At 38.8% G+C, this 18,019-nt stretch overlaps 1 protein-coding gene across 1 annotated transcript in view; it reads left to right on the top strand.

Moving 5' to 3' along the window:
* The window catches only part of ZFHX4 (zinc finger homeobox 4), a 230,495-nt gene that overhangs the window by 105,066 nt on the left and 107,410 nt on the right, over nucleotides 1-18,019 (top strand). The gene's annotated exons all lie outside the window — the stretch shown is intronic.

Here is an 18,019-nt window from a genome sequence, read left to right as displayed (position 1 = left end):
AAAAACCACTCCAAAAAAAAAAAAAAAAAGAAAAGAAAAATCCACACTTTCATCTATGTCATCATAAATCTATGGCATGGCCATATTTAAAGACAGAGCTAAGAAAAAAACAGAAAAAAGTTCTAACCTACCTAATATCCCCCAATGGTAGGAGGAATGGCTAGAAAATAAAGAGAATGAAGAGTATTCTACATTAATAAGAAGAAACTTTGAAAAATGGTTAATTATGTATTAATAGCACATTTTCTAGAAATCTTGTTGAACAAGTGTTAAAAAGGAAAGATTGAAAATTGATCATTTAGGCCAACCGATGCCAAAAATTTTAATAAGTAATTCTTTTTCTATTATTAAGAAATAGTTGTTAATGTCTTCATATCTGGTTCTGGCAAATATTTTAGGATTTATTCTCTCCAATTTTAATGTGATTTGCTGGTGAGTTATTGCTGAGAGCCTGATCAAATCACACATTTGTATGATTATCACATGAATGAACAATTTTTCAAAAGTGACTGCAAGTTAGATATGTAGCATGATATGTTCCAGGACATATAAGCATGGTTTAAATGTTTATCTTGCTTGTATTTTAAATATATCAATAATCTTCTTTTGAGGAAATAGCCCACCTAAGTATTGCTTAAAAAGTGAAAACATAGGGACCAGCAGTTAGCATAATGGCTATGTCGCTGGACTCCCATGTAGTCGACCGCAGTTCGAATCCCGGACCTGGTGGCTTAAATTCACGCCAAGCACATGTGTGTGCATGCCCAAGATCCTGAGAGGAGCATAGAGGAGAAGGTACTGTGGTTTGGCCATCCCCCCTGGCGGGTGATTTCTTGCTTTCTGTCTCTCTCTGTCTATCTGGCAAGCACATGCACCCTACAGCAAAAACCTCTCTCAAAAAAACAAACAAACAAACAAAAAAGTAAAAACATTATTACTTTCATGGTCACAGGTTGTGGATCATGTGGAATGCCATTTTACTGGTTATCAGTAATGAATATCTCATCAGATTAATGGACCTTCCAGTCAGTCATCTCTGAATTCAAATACTGATAGCAATTTACTAAGTATTTCCTCCTTTTTAAAAAGATGCAGAATGGGGCTAGCAGGTGTTATGGTGGTTAAGGTGCTGAATCATATGGCCAACTCCATGGTCCGAGTTTTGGAAAACACACTGGGCACATGCGCATGTGTGCCCAAAATCTGAGGTGATTCCCCCCACCCCCCCATTCTTTCTCTGGCAAGTGCAGGTGCCCTATGGTAAGACAATCTAAAAAAATAGAATAAAAAAATAGAATAAAGGCTAGTAGACAATATAATACATAGGACAATATTATGACAACAATTTATTTAAATATTGACTTATTTAAATATTTTATAATAGTTTTAGGCGGGCCTTGTGGCTTGTTGGCTATAGGACTCAGATCTCCCACAGACAAACATTCAGTCTGAATCCTGGCCCTAACAAACTGAAAGTATGCCAGGTACATGTGCATTCTCATTCAGACAGGATGCAGAAACCGAGGAGAAGGGTTTACAGTAGGAACATACTCCTTTGAAGGGTGGTTTCTTCCTCTTTGAAGTGCTCACAACCTTTGCCAAATTAAAAAGAAAAAAAAAATTTAAGAATGATTCCATTTTATTTATTTGTCCATTTTTATTATTTTATTTTTTTTAATTTGACCAGAGAGAGACACAGAGAGGGAGGGAAAGCAAGAAAGCAAGCCACCAGGTCAGGGACTTGAACCGTGGTTAGCTATGTGGGAGTGTCCAGTGCCTTAACCACCATGCCACCTGCTGGTCCCCAAAAAAGAAAAAATTTAAAAGTACCCCTTTTTTTTTCCCTCCAGAAGGATCTTTGCTATAGCGCAAATATACTCACCAGAGAGACAGAAAGACAGGAAGTGAGAAATCACCCCCCAGGGGGGATGACCATGCCACCGTTTCTTCTCCTCCATTCTCCTCTTGAGAATTTGGGCACACATACATGCACCCAGCGTGAGTTTTAAGCCAATGAGTCTGGGACTCAAACTGCAGTCGACTATGTGAGAGTCCAGCGGTGTCACCATGACACCATCTGCTGGTCCTTAAAAGTACTTGTATGATAAGGGCTAGTAAGTGACATGGTGGGGATCCCATATGGTCAACAGTGCGGTTTGAGTCTCAGACTTAGTGGCTTAGAAAACACGCCAGGTTCATGTGTGTGCATACTCAAGAGGAGAATCAAGGGAGGTGCTTTTTCATTTTTCTCTCTCTTCCTGTTCCTCTCCAGCAAGTGCACATGCCCTATACAAATGAGAGAAAAACACACACACAACCAAACAAACTAAAATATACTAAATGTGCTTTTACCACTTTTCAATTACTATTGAAAGGAATAATATATTACATCAAACATTTTGAACCTTTCTTTTCTCAAGAGAAAGTCTGCAGTGTCCTATTAGCTAAGCGTGGTTTTGGGTAAATAGTGTCTTAATTTCAGAGTCTCATTTTTCTCATCAGTAAACCAGAGATGAAATGAAGCTATGTGTAAGGGCCTTAAGCCACCTTACATTTATTTAGTGAAATTTAGATTTATTCCTTTCATGTTCTTGCCACTTGTGTTAACATTATGTTAACATTTCTGTGTTGGGATGGATTTTGTTTGTTTGTTTTTCTCAGTTTTGCCCTAATAAATAGGAAACACGGTTTGAGTCCATCTGGGGAGTTGACCCTCTCTCATGCATTCTTGTTATCCTAGCACACCTTAAAATGTTGGTAGGTAAAAATCTGCGTACATGATAATGAAGACTCCCTAGCGACTGACCACAAATGTGTTGAAGAAAGGAGGGAAACTAAAATTTGTTAGATATCTGCACATAGAAGTTTATATATTATTGCCTGACCTAATCTTATAAAAAATATATTTGACTGACTCTGTAGCTTAGCAGTTAAGAAAATTGGATCCCACATGGCCTTTTGTAATTTGTGTCCTGGCACCAGGAGCTTGGGAAACATTCCAGATACATGTCTTTGCATGCCCCAAATCCTGATGGTAAGGAGAAATGGAGGAAAAAGGATCTTAACATGACCAAGCCTTGTTGGGAGGCGCTTTCTCTCTGTTTCTCTGTGTCTGTTTTTCTCAGGCGAGTGCATGCACCCTTTAGCCATTAAAAAAAAATAAAGGGCCAACAGGTGGTGTGGTGGTTAACAGTGCTGGACTCCTGCATGGCCAACTGTGGTTCAAGTCCTGGATCTGGTGGCTTGCTCTTTCTCTGTCCCTTTCTCTGTCTCTCTCTCTCACTCTGTTCCCCTCTGGTCAAATTGAAAATAAATAAATAAAGTTAAAGATGAAAAGGAAAAAGTAATTATTTAAAAAAGGAATATTCAAGGGAACCAGCAGTTGGCGTAATGGCTATGTCACTGGATTCCCACATAGTCAACCACGGTTCGCGTCCCGGACCCAATGGCTTAGAACTCATGCCGGGCGTGTGTGTGTGCGTGCCCAAGATCCCGAGAGGAGAATAGAGGAGAAGGGATTGCGACGTGACCATCTCCCCTGGGGGGGGTGATTTCTCGCTTTCTGTCTCTATGTCTCTCTCTGTCTGCATGTAGAGCGCACGTGCCCTATAGCAAAAAAACTTCTCAAAAAAAAAAAAGGAATATTCAAGCTTCTGGGGCCAGGATTAAAACTGCAAGAGGGCATGTGGGATCCAATTCCCTTAACTGCTAACTATTTTTTAAAGAGCACGTGCATAGGTGGTTATCGAATATGCTTTTTTGGACCTGGCACTTTATGAAGATAGATTGGACATGGTCCTGTATTGGACACATTGTTGGGACAAATATGGCGTGTGCTTAAATAACTCTAACAAAAGACAAAGAACGTGAATTGCCATTGGAGGCATTTAGCTAAAGTACTTTTAGGTTCAAAAGAAGACAGAAATATTTCTAGTTGTGTAAGTCAAGAAAGTCTTTTTTAGTTGAGGTGATATTTGGATTTAGCTTTACATAATGAGTAGAATTTGGATATATATTCACATAGGAAATTAGGGAAGAGTGTGAATAAAGGCATAAGGTAAATCAGTAACTTTTAGGAATTTTTTGAAATGATGAGCTGTTTGGTTTTTCTGGGATATAGAGGACAAGCAATGGAATAATCAGGAAGGCAATGTGAAATCTTAGATGACTTGTGGAAGATTTACAAATGAATTTATTGACACAGGGACACCATGGATGGGTTTTGATCACAGGATTAGCATAGTATGAGTTTGGAATAACATTAATGGTAACAAATAATGATAACTCAGGCCGCGATGCTAATGCTCATCTCATGATTGAGGGGATGGTGACAGTAGCTCCAGTGAGAAGTAGATAGCTTCAACATGGACAGTGAGAGTTGAGAGAAAGGGAAAAATGGGGGCCGCATTAGAACGAATTAGATGCTAGGCCAGAAAAGAGGAAGGATTCTCAGGTGACACCCACATTTCTCTATCTTCATCAGAAACGTGGCAGGCCTAAAGGAGGAGCAGAGGCTAGATTAAAAGGAAGGTAATGGACTCAGGTCAAGACTTAGAGAGTTTAGAGAAAAGGTGGAAGCTCCAGGAGGAGATAAATGTGGGTTTGCAGGCAGTATGGTTTTTGGGGATGAAGGTTTCTGTTCAGAATCTTCATTGGTGAGTAATCTGCGCTAAATCAAAAGAAAGCACAGGTGATAGACTTATGCTTATATTGAAGATAAAGAAGAAGAAACAGCTAAAGAGATGAAACAGAAGCAACTAGAAAAGTAATACTCTAGTGGGCTGTTCAGTGAAGCTAAAAGAAGGGATTTCAAGAACAAACTTTAGCAATGTCAACTATTGCAGGGAAACTCAGGGAAATGGGTCATGTAAATGATTTCTCCAAAAGTCCTTATTTTTGTACATGGAGAATCAATTTATTTTCATGTCTGTGATATCATCTCAGTATGCCTTGCATGATTTTCTCTTTTATGTTAGAATTTGATTTTCTCCTGGGACAATTTCACTTGGCCCTACTGGTGGAGTCAAAAGGTCACTCAATCTCATTTTCTTTGCAAATTATCATGTATATCAATGTAAGTGCATAGAGCAGATTTTGAAAGTTAGTTTTTAAATAATAGAGAAACTTTGAATTATTTACATAGATTGCACTATCTCCTGCCACCTCCTTAGGTATTCTGTGCTTTTGCTTTTTCTTTTCCTTTTTTTCTTCTTCTTCTTTTTCTTATGAAACTACTACCAAGTGGCATACTCACTTGCAGAATTAAAACTGGGGTCAGAAACCAGTTGCTGACTCCTACTGCTACCTCATCTCTGTGGGCTGGTGTTTGCTTCTCTGAAATTGGGCTGGAGAGGCAAAATAAAGACTATGATTTCTTTTATCACTATTCTACCAGGCAAATGGGAATTTCCAGCTTTTCACAATTCTTTTAAAGCCTTCCTGGACCTGAGTTGACACAGATTCTGTTAAAAATATCATTGTTATAAAACAAATAAATTTTGCTGTAAGTAATAACAAACTCTATTTAGACATCCCACAGGCATCTCAAATTCAGTATGTTTAAAATATAGCCCATTCCTTTCTCCAACCTGTTTTTTATATTGCTTCTCCCATCTCTGTTAATGTCAGCATCATCCATTCTTCTGCTGCCCTCTGTTATACCAAATGAATCAGTCAAACTTTCTATCAAATGTTATGTCTTGATTAACTTTTCTGTCTCTTGCCTGCCGGCCGTTATGTACCATGCTGTCCACATGGTGGACCACAGTTCAAGACCTGGTCCAGAAGCTTGAAAATCACACTAGGCACATGTGCATGGGTGTCCCATGTTTGGGCAGGATGGAGAAATAAGGTAGAAGGAATTAAGGCATGGCCATGTCCTGTTGGTGGTGTTTTCTCCCTCTGCCTCTGTCTGTCTTTAGTGAGTACGTAAACCCTCAGTGTGCATTGTTAAAAAAAAAAAAAAAAAAAAAAAAAAAAAAAAAAACAGCTCCTGGGCCAGCTCAAAAAACTTTACTCATGATGGCATGGTAGTAAGGGTAGCTGGATCCCACATGGCTATGTGGTTTGAGTCCCAGACATGGCTGCATGTCAGACACATGTGTCCCAAGTTCTGAGAACAAGATGGGATTGTGACAAGACCATCACCCATGGGGGATGCTTTTCTTATTTTCTCTCTCTGGTGAGTGTATGTGCCCTCTGGCCAGTTAAAAAAATCAACTCATCCCCTCATGAAGTTTATAATCTGATGGAAAAAAAGAAAAAAAAAAGATGGCAATAAATCTATTGTGCTAATATTTTATTATTGGTAGGATGAATGTTCCAAAGAAAAACAAATACAGAAGGCAACAAAGGAAGCAATAGGGATGATTTCTTAAGAAAAAGGAAAAACCCTTAAGCTGAAAAGCTTTGACGTGGAGGATAAATAGAAGTAAGGCAGGGAAAGGAAAGGGAAAGACAAACATTTAAGCCTGAGAGGATTCTAGAAATTTTACACTTGAGATGAACTTCGCACTTGGAAGATCTGACATCAGGATAGTTGGAGTAAAGTGAGCTATAGGAAGATGAGTGAACTGAAGCTAGAGACAGAATGAAGCCATAATCATGCAGGACCCTTTCGTCTAAAACTGAAATATTTTGAAAGTGAAGGAGCAATGAGTATTAAACTGGAAGTGCTCTGGGAAAGCCTGGCCATATGATTACTCTATTTTCAGTCTTGGTAAGGATCTTATGTTTTTTTTTCCTAAGAGAAAAGGGAAGCTACTGGAGAGTATGAAGTAGGGTATGAAGTTATCAGATTAGCATACCCAAATAGCATTTTCTTTTCCATCTGCCCTGCCTGTCTAGTTTTCTTTGCTTTATTTTCCTTCACAGCCCTTATCACTACCTGAAATTATGAGTGTATGTGTTTGTATATTATATTTCTTCTCCTCTTCTTGAATTTAGGCTCTGAGAGGGCACGGACTTTGTTTTATTCACTATTACAATTTCAGCACCTAGAATAGTGCATAGCACATAGCATATGTTCTACAAATTGTTAAATTAACGGATCAGATTGCTTTTTAAAGACACTGTGGTTATTGTCTGAATTGATTAGAAGAAATGAGAGTTGATGGCATGAGGTGGCAGTAAAATATAGAGAAATTGACATGCTGAAAAATAGTTAGAAGGCATATCTCAGACTAAGTAATATCTTAGACTAATAATTTAGATGTAGGTAGCAAGGAAGAGGAAACATCAACTCAAAGATGTCTCTTGTATTTTTGAAATGAGCTACTAGGTGATTTTAAATTTTTTTTAGGAGAGAGATTTTTGCTATAGGGCGTGTGTGTGCTCACTAGAGAGATCGAGAAACAGAAAATGAGAAATCACTCCCCAAGGGGGATGGCCACACCACAATCCCTTCTCCTCTACCCTCCTCTCTGGATTTTGCTCTTGCACATACATGTACCCAGCGTGAGATTTGAGCCACTGTGTCTGAGACTCGATGCACAGTTGGCTACTTGAGAGTCCAGTGACATAACCATTATGCCATCTGCTGGCCCATCTACTGGGTGAATTTGAGATGTCACCAACTGAAATGCTTGAGGAAGGTATATGGTGTAGTTGTTTAGCGTGTAGGTATTTGGGCCAGGTAGTGTTATGTGGTTAAGATGACTGGATCCCATATAGCTGATTGCAGTTCGAGTCTTGAATCCGGTGGCTTGAAAAACATACTGGGCATGTGTGCTCAAAATCCCAAGAGGAGAATGAAGGAGAAGGGCGTATGGATTGTCCATCCTTCCGAAGAGGGCTTGCCCACTTTCTCTCTCTCTCTCTCTCTCTGATGAGAAGACATGCCCTCAAGCAAAATTAAGGGCAACAAAACAAAACAAAGCAAAACGAAAACCAGGTATTCAGCTTTTGCTTAATTTCAGCTGAATTTCTATATACCTCAATTCTCTCATCCCTAAAATGGAGGGTGAGTTTAGTATTTGATTTGTAGGCCACATTGTGGGGATTTAATGAAAGATTGTGTGTAAGGCCTTTAGAACGATGGCATACAAATAAGTATTCTAAAGAAGTTAGTTATTAAGGGGAAGAGTGGAAAACAAATAAGGAAGGAGAATCAGCAGCTTTACAGTTGTTCAGTTTGAGCAGCTATGAGGTGTCTAAGCATATTTGCCAAGATGGTATTTGTTGTAAATGAATTCAGATCTCAAACGAAAAACCTTGGTGAGAGAGAGAAATCTGGGAGTCACCCTGTGTGAATTACTGAATTCACTAAAGGTGTTTACTAGTAAGCTCTGGTAGACTCAGACATGTAATCAATGGTGGATAAGAGAGGGAGTCAACAGAGCTATGGCAAATACCAGGGACCAGGAGGAAGAGCCATAGGGAGCTTTCTTTGATTTCAAAGAAGGCAAAGGCCACACGACTGGTCTGCTCTCCACTCTAGGCAGCACATCATGGCCCCAGTGGTTTTTCTGAACCATGAAGGCCAGTCTCATCTCATTCCAACTTAATCTTTAATTAATTCTCCAAATCCTTCAGTTTCAAGGCCCATCTTAGCCTGCCATTAAACGTACTAAGAGTCTGATCCTCTGTTTTTTTCCTTAAGTGCACACTTTCTGTAACTTACAGATGTCATCCATGCTGGTCCATTTGCTTTGACTGCCCTTTCATCTGTCCACAAGCGGATTCTGGGGGGACTCCAGAACAACCTCTAGCATCGCTTTGAATGTGGTACAGAGATGCTTTTCCTCTACTGCAAGTCACTTTGGGGGAAATCTCACCTTCGTAGATTGTATTTGTTTCTTTTGTTTCTTAGCATATTCCTTTAGGTCAGGAGAACACTGAGAAAATATTGTTTCCTGCTTGGACCTTCAGTACCATGTCCAGTGTTTGCCCTAACATGCACACTAAATGTTTATGAAATTAAAGAATGATGAAAAGTGAATCCCAGTAACTTCTCAGACTGCATGTAACTATTTCACAATTACCAAGATATTCCAGAAAGTGTTTAACATGGGCAGATCCAAGTTCAAGACATACTATGTTCAGACTATAATCAGACATATCCATAGCAAATTCGAATAACTGAGGTTGGGCAGAATAGATCCACTGCTTTATTGAATGATTTAAAATGTCAAAGAATCATTATATACATCTGTAAATAATATTTTTTGTATAATCCTAATTACGAGTTGATTCACATATAATCTATATCTTTGCTCAAGTTAATTCCTTTTGTTTTTAAAATTTGTATTTTATTTTATTTTTTACATTCAATCACTGTATATCTCCACAGCACAACCCTGCAGAAAAATGAAACTAGACCCCTATCTCTCACCATTAATAAAAATCAACTCAAAATGGATCATAGATCTAAACATAAACCCCCAAACTATAGAACTACGGGTGGAAAACACAGGGGAAACTATTGGAGACCTCAGAGTAGAAAAAGACTTCTTAAATAAGACCACCAAAGCACAGGCAATAATTCCCAAAGATTATTGGGATTACATAAGGTGAAAAAGCTTCTGCAAAGCAAAAGTTGATTACATTCTTAAGTGTTTATTTTATTCTAGCACTTTGACAGGTAGCTTTGGGGTAAAAACTGTAGTCCTTGAGTCCTGGTATCATTGGAGGTGATATGAAAACACATAAACAAGATAGACCACAAAGCATAGGAAAAAGTAGCCTTCAGGTACTGTAACTATTTTTTTTTCTTTGAGAAGTTTTTGCTATCGGGTGCATGCGCTCACCAGACAGACAGAGAGAGAGACAGAAAGCGAGAAATCACCCCCCGGGGAGATGGCCACGCAGCAATCCCTTCTCCTCTATTCTCCTCTCGGGATCTTAGGCACACATGCACACGCGCCCGGCGTGAGTTTTAAGCCACCGGGTCCGGGACTCAAACCACAGTGGACTACATGGGAGTCCAGTGACATAGCCATTAAGCCAACTGCTGGTCCCGGATGCTGTCACTACTCAACCCTGAAAGATGAATTTTACTTCATATTTGGCTTTGAAATGATCTGTGTATGGATATTACTTCACTACTCTTTAGAAAATTGTACTTTCTTAAATGAACTGAGTATATTTAATGATCGAATTTATCTCATCTCTATTTATTTATTTATTTATTTTAGAGAGATTTTTGCTGCAGGGCACATATGCTCACCAGAGAGGCAGAGAAAAACAGAGAGGAAGGAAGCAAGAAATCACCTGCCAGAGAGTGGTCATGCCACAATCCCTTTTTCTACATTCTCCTCTCGGAATCTTGGGCACACACTCACATGTGCCCAGCGTGAGGGTTTAAGCTATTGGGTCCGGGACTCAAACTGCAGTCAACTATGTGAGAGCCTAGCAATGTAACCATTATGCCATCTGCTGGCCCCTCATCTATATTTTTAAATTTTATTTTTTTATTGTGGATTAGAAACATTGAACTTCTATTGAAGACCAGAGGAAAAGTTACCTTCTTTCTCAGGTGCATCATCTCAGGTTTAATAAATATACTGGGCCACCCAGGAGCGGCAGTTAGAATGCAATACTCCACATGGGAGAATTTGGGGTTTACATCCAGAGAACTCCCCAAGTGTGACAGACATACATGTGCCCTTAACCTGGGGCCGCCTAAGTCTGGGGGTGGATTATGGCATCAAGACCCTGTCCAGGGTGCTGTCTCCTCACTTTTTCTTTCTCATTTGTGAAAAGAAATAGAGAAATGAACTTTAAAGAAAAAGAAATAAAGCACCAACATTTTAGAAAGTAAATAGAATAGTATAATAGCATACATTTTTTTTTAAAAAAAACCCTGACACTTGACAGAATCAGCTATTCAGTGAGCCTAAGAAATTTTGAACCAGTCAGTGGCATGGTAGCTGTAGTGGCTGAATCCTACAAGAACAACTGCATGATTCAAGTCCTATGTCTGGTGGCTTAAAAAACACACTTGTCGCATGTGCACACATGCCCAAAACTCTGAAGGAAAAAATGGAAGAGGAAGGATTGCAGCATTGCCTTCCCCCTTGGTGGTTCTCTTTCTCTCTCTCTCTCTTCCTGGCTAGCACAAGCTCCCTCTAGCAAATTAAAAAAAAAAAAAATTCCTGTGGTCCATCATGGCCCACTTGTGAACCAGAGTACACGAAAGTACTAGGTGCTTCAGCTTTCCCTTCTAGAGCCTAGTTCAAATTCTGGACCAAAGTTGGTCCTCCGAGAATCATCACATATGATGAGGCATCCATAGCAAATTCGAATAACTGAGGTTGGGCAGAATAGATCCACTGCTTTATTGAATGATTTAAAATGTCAAAGAATCATTATATACATCTGTAAATAATATTTTTTGTATAATCCTAATTACGAGTTGATTCACATATAATCTATATCTTTGCTCAAGTTAATTCCTTTTGTTTTTAAAATTTGTATTTTATTTTATTTTTTACATTCAATCACTGTATATCTCCACAGCACAACCCTGCAGAAAAATGAAACTAGACCCCTATCTCTCACCATTAATAAAAATCAACTCAAAATGGATCATAGATCTAAACATAAACCCCCAAACTATAGAACTACGGGTGGAAAACACAGGGGAAACTATTGGAGACCTCAGAGTAGAAAAAGACTTCTTAAATAAGACCACCAAAGCACAGGCAATAATTCCCAAAGATTATTGGGATTACATAAGGTGAAAAAGCTTCTGCAAAGCAAAAGTTGATTACATTCTTAAGTGTTTATTTTATTCTAGCACTTTGACAGGTAGCTTTGGGGTAAAAACTGTAGTCCTTGAGTCCTGGTATCATTGGAGGTGATATGAAAACACATAAACAAGATAGACCACAAAGCATAGGAAAAAGTAGCCTTCAGGTACTGTAACTATTTTTTTTTCTTTGAGAAGTTTTTGCTATCGGGTGCATGCGCTCACCAGACAGACAGAGAGAGAGACAGAAAGCGAGAAATCACCCCCCGGGGAGATGGCCACGCAGCAATCCCTTCTCCTCTATTCTCCTCTCGGGATCTTAGGCACACATGCACACGCGCCCGGCGTGAGTTTTAAGCCACCGGGTCCGGGACTCAAACCACAGTGGACTACATGGGAGTCCAGTGACATAGCCATTAAGCCAACTGCTGGTCCCGGATGCTGTCACTACTCAACCCTGAAAGATGAATTTTACTTCATATTTGGCTTTGAAATGATCTGTGTATGGATATTACTTCACTACTCTTTAGAAAATTGTACTTTCTTAAATGAACTGAGTATATTTAATGATCGAATTTATCTCATCTCTATTTATTTATTTATTTATTTTAGAGAGATTTTTGCTGCAGGGCACATATGCTCACCAGAGAGGCAGAGAAAAACAGAGAGGAAGGAAGCAAGAAATCACCTGCCAGAGAGTGGTCATGCCACAATCCCTTTTTCTACATTCTCCTCTCGGAATCTTGGGCACACACTCACATGTGCCCAGCGTGAGGGTTTAAGCTATTGGGTCCGGGACTCAAACTGCAGTCAACTATGTGAGAGCCTAGCAATGTAACCATTATGCCATCTGCTGGCCCCTCATCTATATTTTTAAATTTTATTTTTTTATTGTGGATTAGAAACATTGAACTTCTATTGAAGACCAGAGGAAAAGTTACCTTCTTTCTCAGGTGCATCATCTCAGGTTTAATAAATATACTGGGCCACCCAGGAGCGGCAGTTAGAATGCAATACTCCACATGGGAGAATTTGGGGTTTACATCCAGAGAACTCCCCAAGTGTGACAGACATACATGTGCCCTTAACCTGGGGCCGCCTAAGTCTGGGGGTGGATTATGGCATCAAGACCCTGTCCAGGGTGCTGTCTCCTCACTTTTTCTTTCTCATTTGTGAAAAGAAATAGAGAAATGAACTTTAAAGAAAAAGAAATAAAGCACCAACATTTTAGAAAGTAAATAGAATAGTATAATAGCATACATTTTTTTTTAAAAAAAAACCTGACACTTGACAGAATCAGCTATTCAGTGAGCCTAAGAAATTTTGAACCAGTCAGTGGCATGGTAGCTGTAGTGGCTGAATCCTACAAGAACAACTGCATGATTCAAGTCCTATGTCTGGTGGCTTAAAAAACACACTTGTCGCATGTGCACACATGCCCAAAACTCTGAAGGAAAAAATGGAAGAGGAAGGATTGCAGCATTGCCTTCCCCCTTGGTGGTTCTCTTTCTCTCTCTCTCTCTTCCTGGCTAGCACAAGCTCCCTCTAGCAAATTAAAAAAAAAAAAAATTCCTGTGGTCCATCATGGCCCACTTGTGAACCAGAGTACACGAAAGTACTAGGTGCTTCAGCTTTCCCTTCTAGAGCCTAGTTCAAATTCTGGACCAAAGTTGGTCCTCCGAGAATCATCACATATGATGAGGCATTGCCACTATCACAATAAGTGCCCATTGTGCCATTCAAGGCCCTTTGTCTGAAATGACACTTATTGGCAATACCATATTTGTAATTATTATTCATGACAAGTGACTCTAAAATTACTAGAAAAATTATTTTGAAGTTTTATATGTTCATGAGGTAAGAAATGGATGAGTTTAGTAATTGGACATGTCCAAGTTTGTAAATCTTTTCACATCTATTAGATTCAGATTCAAAAATAGATGTTATTTAGGACCAGCAGTTAGCATAACGGCTATGTTGCTGAACTCCCATGTAGTCGACCGTGGTTCGTGTCTCGGACCTGGTGACTTAAACTCACGCCGGGTGTGCGTGCGTGCGTGCCAAGATCCTGAGAGGAGAATGGAGGAGAAGGGATTGTGGTGTGGCCATCCCCCCTGGGGGGTTGATTTTTCACTTTCTGTCTCTCTGTTCCTCTCTGTCTTGCTGGCGAGCGCACGCACCCTATAGCAAAAAAAAAAAAAAAAAAATCTCAAAAAAAAAAAGCAAACAAACAAAACAAAACAAACAAAATGTAGATGTTATTCAATTTGAAGATTAGTTCTAGCTTTTGTGGTGAACAAGAGTACATTTATCTTTGGCCAGCAGGTGGTGTGGTAGTTAAAGCATTGGATTCACACATAGCTGGCTGTGATTCAAATCCTGGACCTGGCGACTTTCTGTCTCTTTCTCTCTCTCTCCCTTTTTCTCACTTTCTCTCTGGTGAGTGCACATGCCCTATAGCAAATTAAAAATTAAAGGTAATAATAATAAAGTAAATAAATTATCCTTTAAAAATACATTTATTTTGCTTAGATTTACTAAATTTTCAATGTTTCTTGATTTTTGAGAATTATTCCACTTTACTCTTTTTTCTGAGTGTTAACTAAATTGTTCTACTTTTGCTGTTTCTACATGAAATGAAAAAGGGAGGAGTGAGACATGTAACATATACATTATAGAGCCAGCAGGTAGTAGGTGAGTAAAGCGCTGGACCCCACATGGCCAATTTTGTAGTTTGAGTTCCAGACACAGCAGCCTGCAAAACATGCCAGAAAAGTGTGTATGCATGCCCCAAATCCTGAGAGGGTAATTTCTCACTTTTCCTCTCTCTGTGTCTCTCTCCAGTGAGCATACATGCCTTATGGGAAAAAAATCTAAAAAAAGAAAACAATAAGGGAAATATTTCAAAGCAAATTATCACCAAATAGTACACTTTCTCATAACATCAGGATCTTAATTCTTAAAAAAATATGATTTTTAGAAAGTTCATAGAAAACGCGAATTATGAAAAATCTATGAATGAATTTCAAAAATGTTTACACCAATATAAATTACTGCTTTCATTCTATTTTTCTATGAACATTTTTTAAAAAGAATTATTTAATTTTATTATTTTTTAAAATTTGCTATGAGTCACATACATTCACCAGAGACAGAGGGGGAGAGTGAGAGAGAGAGAGAAAGTGAGAAAGCAAGATGACAGGACCAGCACTTGAATCATGGTTGGTCATGTGGGAGTTTAGCACCTTCACCACCACACCACCTGCTGATCCCCTTTTTAAACTTTTTGGGCTTCTTGTACTCAGGTCAGTAGTTTAGAAATTTGAAAAAAGTGGGAGACCCACAGGTGGCATGGTGGTTGAGGGCTCTAGACTCTCACATGGCTGATCACAGTTTGAGTCCTAGATCTGGCAGCTTGCTTTCTCACTTTCTCTCTCTCTTACTTTGTCCTTGTCTGGTCAAATTAAAATAAATAAATAAATAAATAAATAAATAAAGTTAAATAAAAAAATCCTTAAAAAAATTTAAAAAATGTTTTACAAAATAACAATTTTAAAAGATTTGTCGTGAGGGCCAGCAGGTGGCATGGTGATTAAGGAACTGGATTTCACATGACTCACTACATAGTTCAAATCCCAGACCTAGCGTCTTGGCCATACCCCCCCCCCTTGGGGGGGGAATTTTCAGGTTCTCTTTCTCTCTCTCTCTCCCTCTTTCTGTTTCTCAATCTCGCTCCAGTGAACGCATACATCCTATAGCAAACTAAATTAAAAAATGATGGTGGTTCACGTAATTGATTCAAATAGCAATGGCTTTGCTTTAGATAGATACGAAGCATATTAATGAATTACCTAAAATTTTTGCTTTCTTACATCTACAAAATATTATCAGTCCTGATGGCAGCCAGTTTTATGTAAAAACAATAAGAATATTCTCCTCTTAAAAGAGATCAGGCAAAAATTGGATATTTCCAGCTACATTATGTGTCATTGAATAAAGTAAATAAAAAATTGATTAGCATTTTATAAAAGGCAAAATCACAGGCTCTAAGATGTGAGTAGGTATGTTGAATAAGTAACAATGTGAAAAATGCATGGAGAGTTATCTTTAAATACAAGAAAATTCCATGCACGAATTCAGCTGCTTGGATAACTTTCTAGACAAATTTATTATTACTACTGTACCCCAAACCACTAATGGGAAACGTTTTTTAGGATTTAAGCTTGTGTAAATGCTTTGTACCTAGAACTGATGGAAGTAATTGGTAAACTGCTTAATCAAGTCCCACTTGGAAATGAATGGGAACGGGAGGATAGAAAATGTAAGCTGGGTAAGTAACCCAACAAGTCAGCGGAGTTCTCTTTACAGAAAGAAACAAAGATAGCAGTAATTAATGACCCTGACTCTGTGCCAAAAAAGCTTTCTTCTGACAACTCCAACTTAATTAAAACTTAAGACATTTCAATGGCCTCCGAAAGCCCCTGATGGGGTGAACTCTTGCAGACTCGTGAGAAAATTTTGTAAATTAAAGGAAAAGATGTGTGTTACCACTAGTGCCATGACTCTAATCCCTGACAGTCAAAGAATCTATTTAGCCCAAGCCTTTTCTTTTAACCGGCTCACACCTGCAGGCTTCCTGGCACTTCCTCTGCACCAGAGAAGGCAGTTTTTGTGTTTTACGGAAGATCAGATAATAGGAGCCTTGCTGTTCCTTTTGTTTTTGTGCATTGTTCATTAGCCTGTGAGTGTTGCAGGCACGCTTGATATGGTCTGCTTACTCTGGAGTAGAGCATCGCCTCAAAGCTTTAGGTGGTGCAACCCGGGGTGAAGTCAGGTTGGTGGAAAAAGTGAGGGTTTTTTTTTTTTGTTTTGTTTTGTTTTGTTTTGTTTTTAAATGTGAAAGTGGCTCAAATTAAAACTCACAGTTGATGGGGCAGCTTGAATGGCTGTGGCCTGCTGTTCTTCACACAGTGAAGTGACAAGAAACGAGGTTCTGTGTGAGACAGTGCAGATTTGAGACACAAGGAAATGCGTTGTTAAATAGCCCTTGGTCCTTTCTTGGTACCATTTTTAATTCACTTGATTCAGCAAGCACAAGGATTCCCAAGAGGTATGGAAAAGAGGCTCGCTGTGCCATACAGAAAATCTTTTGGTGATCTATTTATGAATAAATAGATCAGGTTGAAATCTTAAAAATGACATTGGTTGAAAAACCTATCTGGGTGAATAGCTACTTGATTTACATGAGAAAAAAAAAGGAGTTTAATTTCTCCTTGGTCCCCTCTGGAAATTGTTTTGGTCCTTTATAATAGCAAATACAACTCCCCACCCCCACCCCATCCTGCGACTCACACACTCTCACGCATCCTGTGGCCTCAGGCAAATCTGATCACTAGGACCAGAGAGGGTCAATTCCAGGATCGTCTCTTCCCTTTGGACCTGACTTAAGGCTGGTATGTTTGAAGGACACAGAAATGTTCCTGTTTAAATCTAAGATTGGATATCTTTTTAAGATCTTTTCCATACTAAGGACAGCAAAGCTTATCTTCAGGTATTTGAGAATTTCGTCTGAATCTTTCAGGTCTTCCTTGGCTGGTTTGCTGAGGTTAATTATGCAGAACTTATTTTTGCAGGTGATGAGCCATAACTTAAATGAACTATGCTGAGCTTTTCCTGGGAATGGGAATGATCAGAAGCTCAACCTTTTACAAAACTTTTGGGAATGACTCTTTGGTACCCAACATTTCACTGATAGAAAAGAAAAATACTAAAACTTCTGTCCATAGCGTTAACCAAATATAATATATGGGTTCTGTCTTTTGGTGTTTAAAAAAAGCTCACCAGCTAGTTATTCTTTTCTTACTAACCACTTTCAGATGCTAAACCCAAGAGAGGTGGGTGAGGGAAGGTAGAAATCAACATGTTTGATCCTGTATAAAGTTTTGTGTTTGTTTGTTTGAATTTCAGAATGCTAACCCCTATCCAACTAATCTAAGAACAAATAAATACCACCTGTGTCCATTTGTGTATTTTTAAAAGAAACACATAAAAATATTTTAATGAATTACTAAAGCTCATATACTTTATATTGAATCACAGTTATTAATATTTTTCCTCATTGTGGCTATTCTTATTTTGGGAGTTTGCTTGTTTGTATGGAATTGAACCACCCCAATTAAAATGGGGGGAAAGTTTTTTTAAAAAATAAACTACTGTAACAGAATATGTTTGGGAGTTGTAAAAGTTTTTCCATTGAAAAAATCAGAATTTAAGAGGATCCTGTTACACGCTGTGGGCAGAAATCAGAGTCAGCAGAGCTTGCGAAAACAG

The sequence above is a fragment of the Tupaia chinensis genome, unplaced genomic scaffold, assembly GCF_000334495.1.
Source record: "Tupaia chinensis unplaced genomic scaffold, TupChi_1.0 Scaffold000667_1, whole genome shotgun sequence".
Classification (NCBI taxonomy): domain Eukaryota; kingdom Metazoa; phylum Chordata; class Mammalia; order Scandentia; family Tupaiidae; genus Tupaia; species Tupaia belangeri.
Note: the sequence above shows the minus strand (reverse complement) of the source record. Positions and strands in the feature narration are given on the sequence as shown.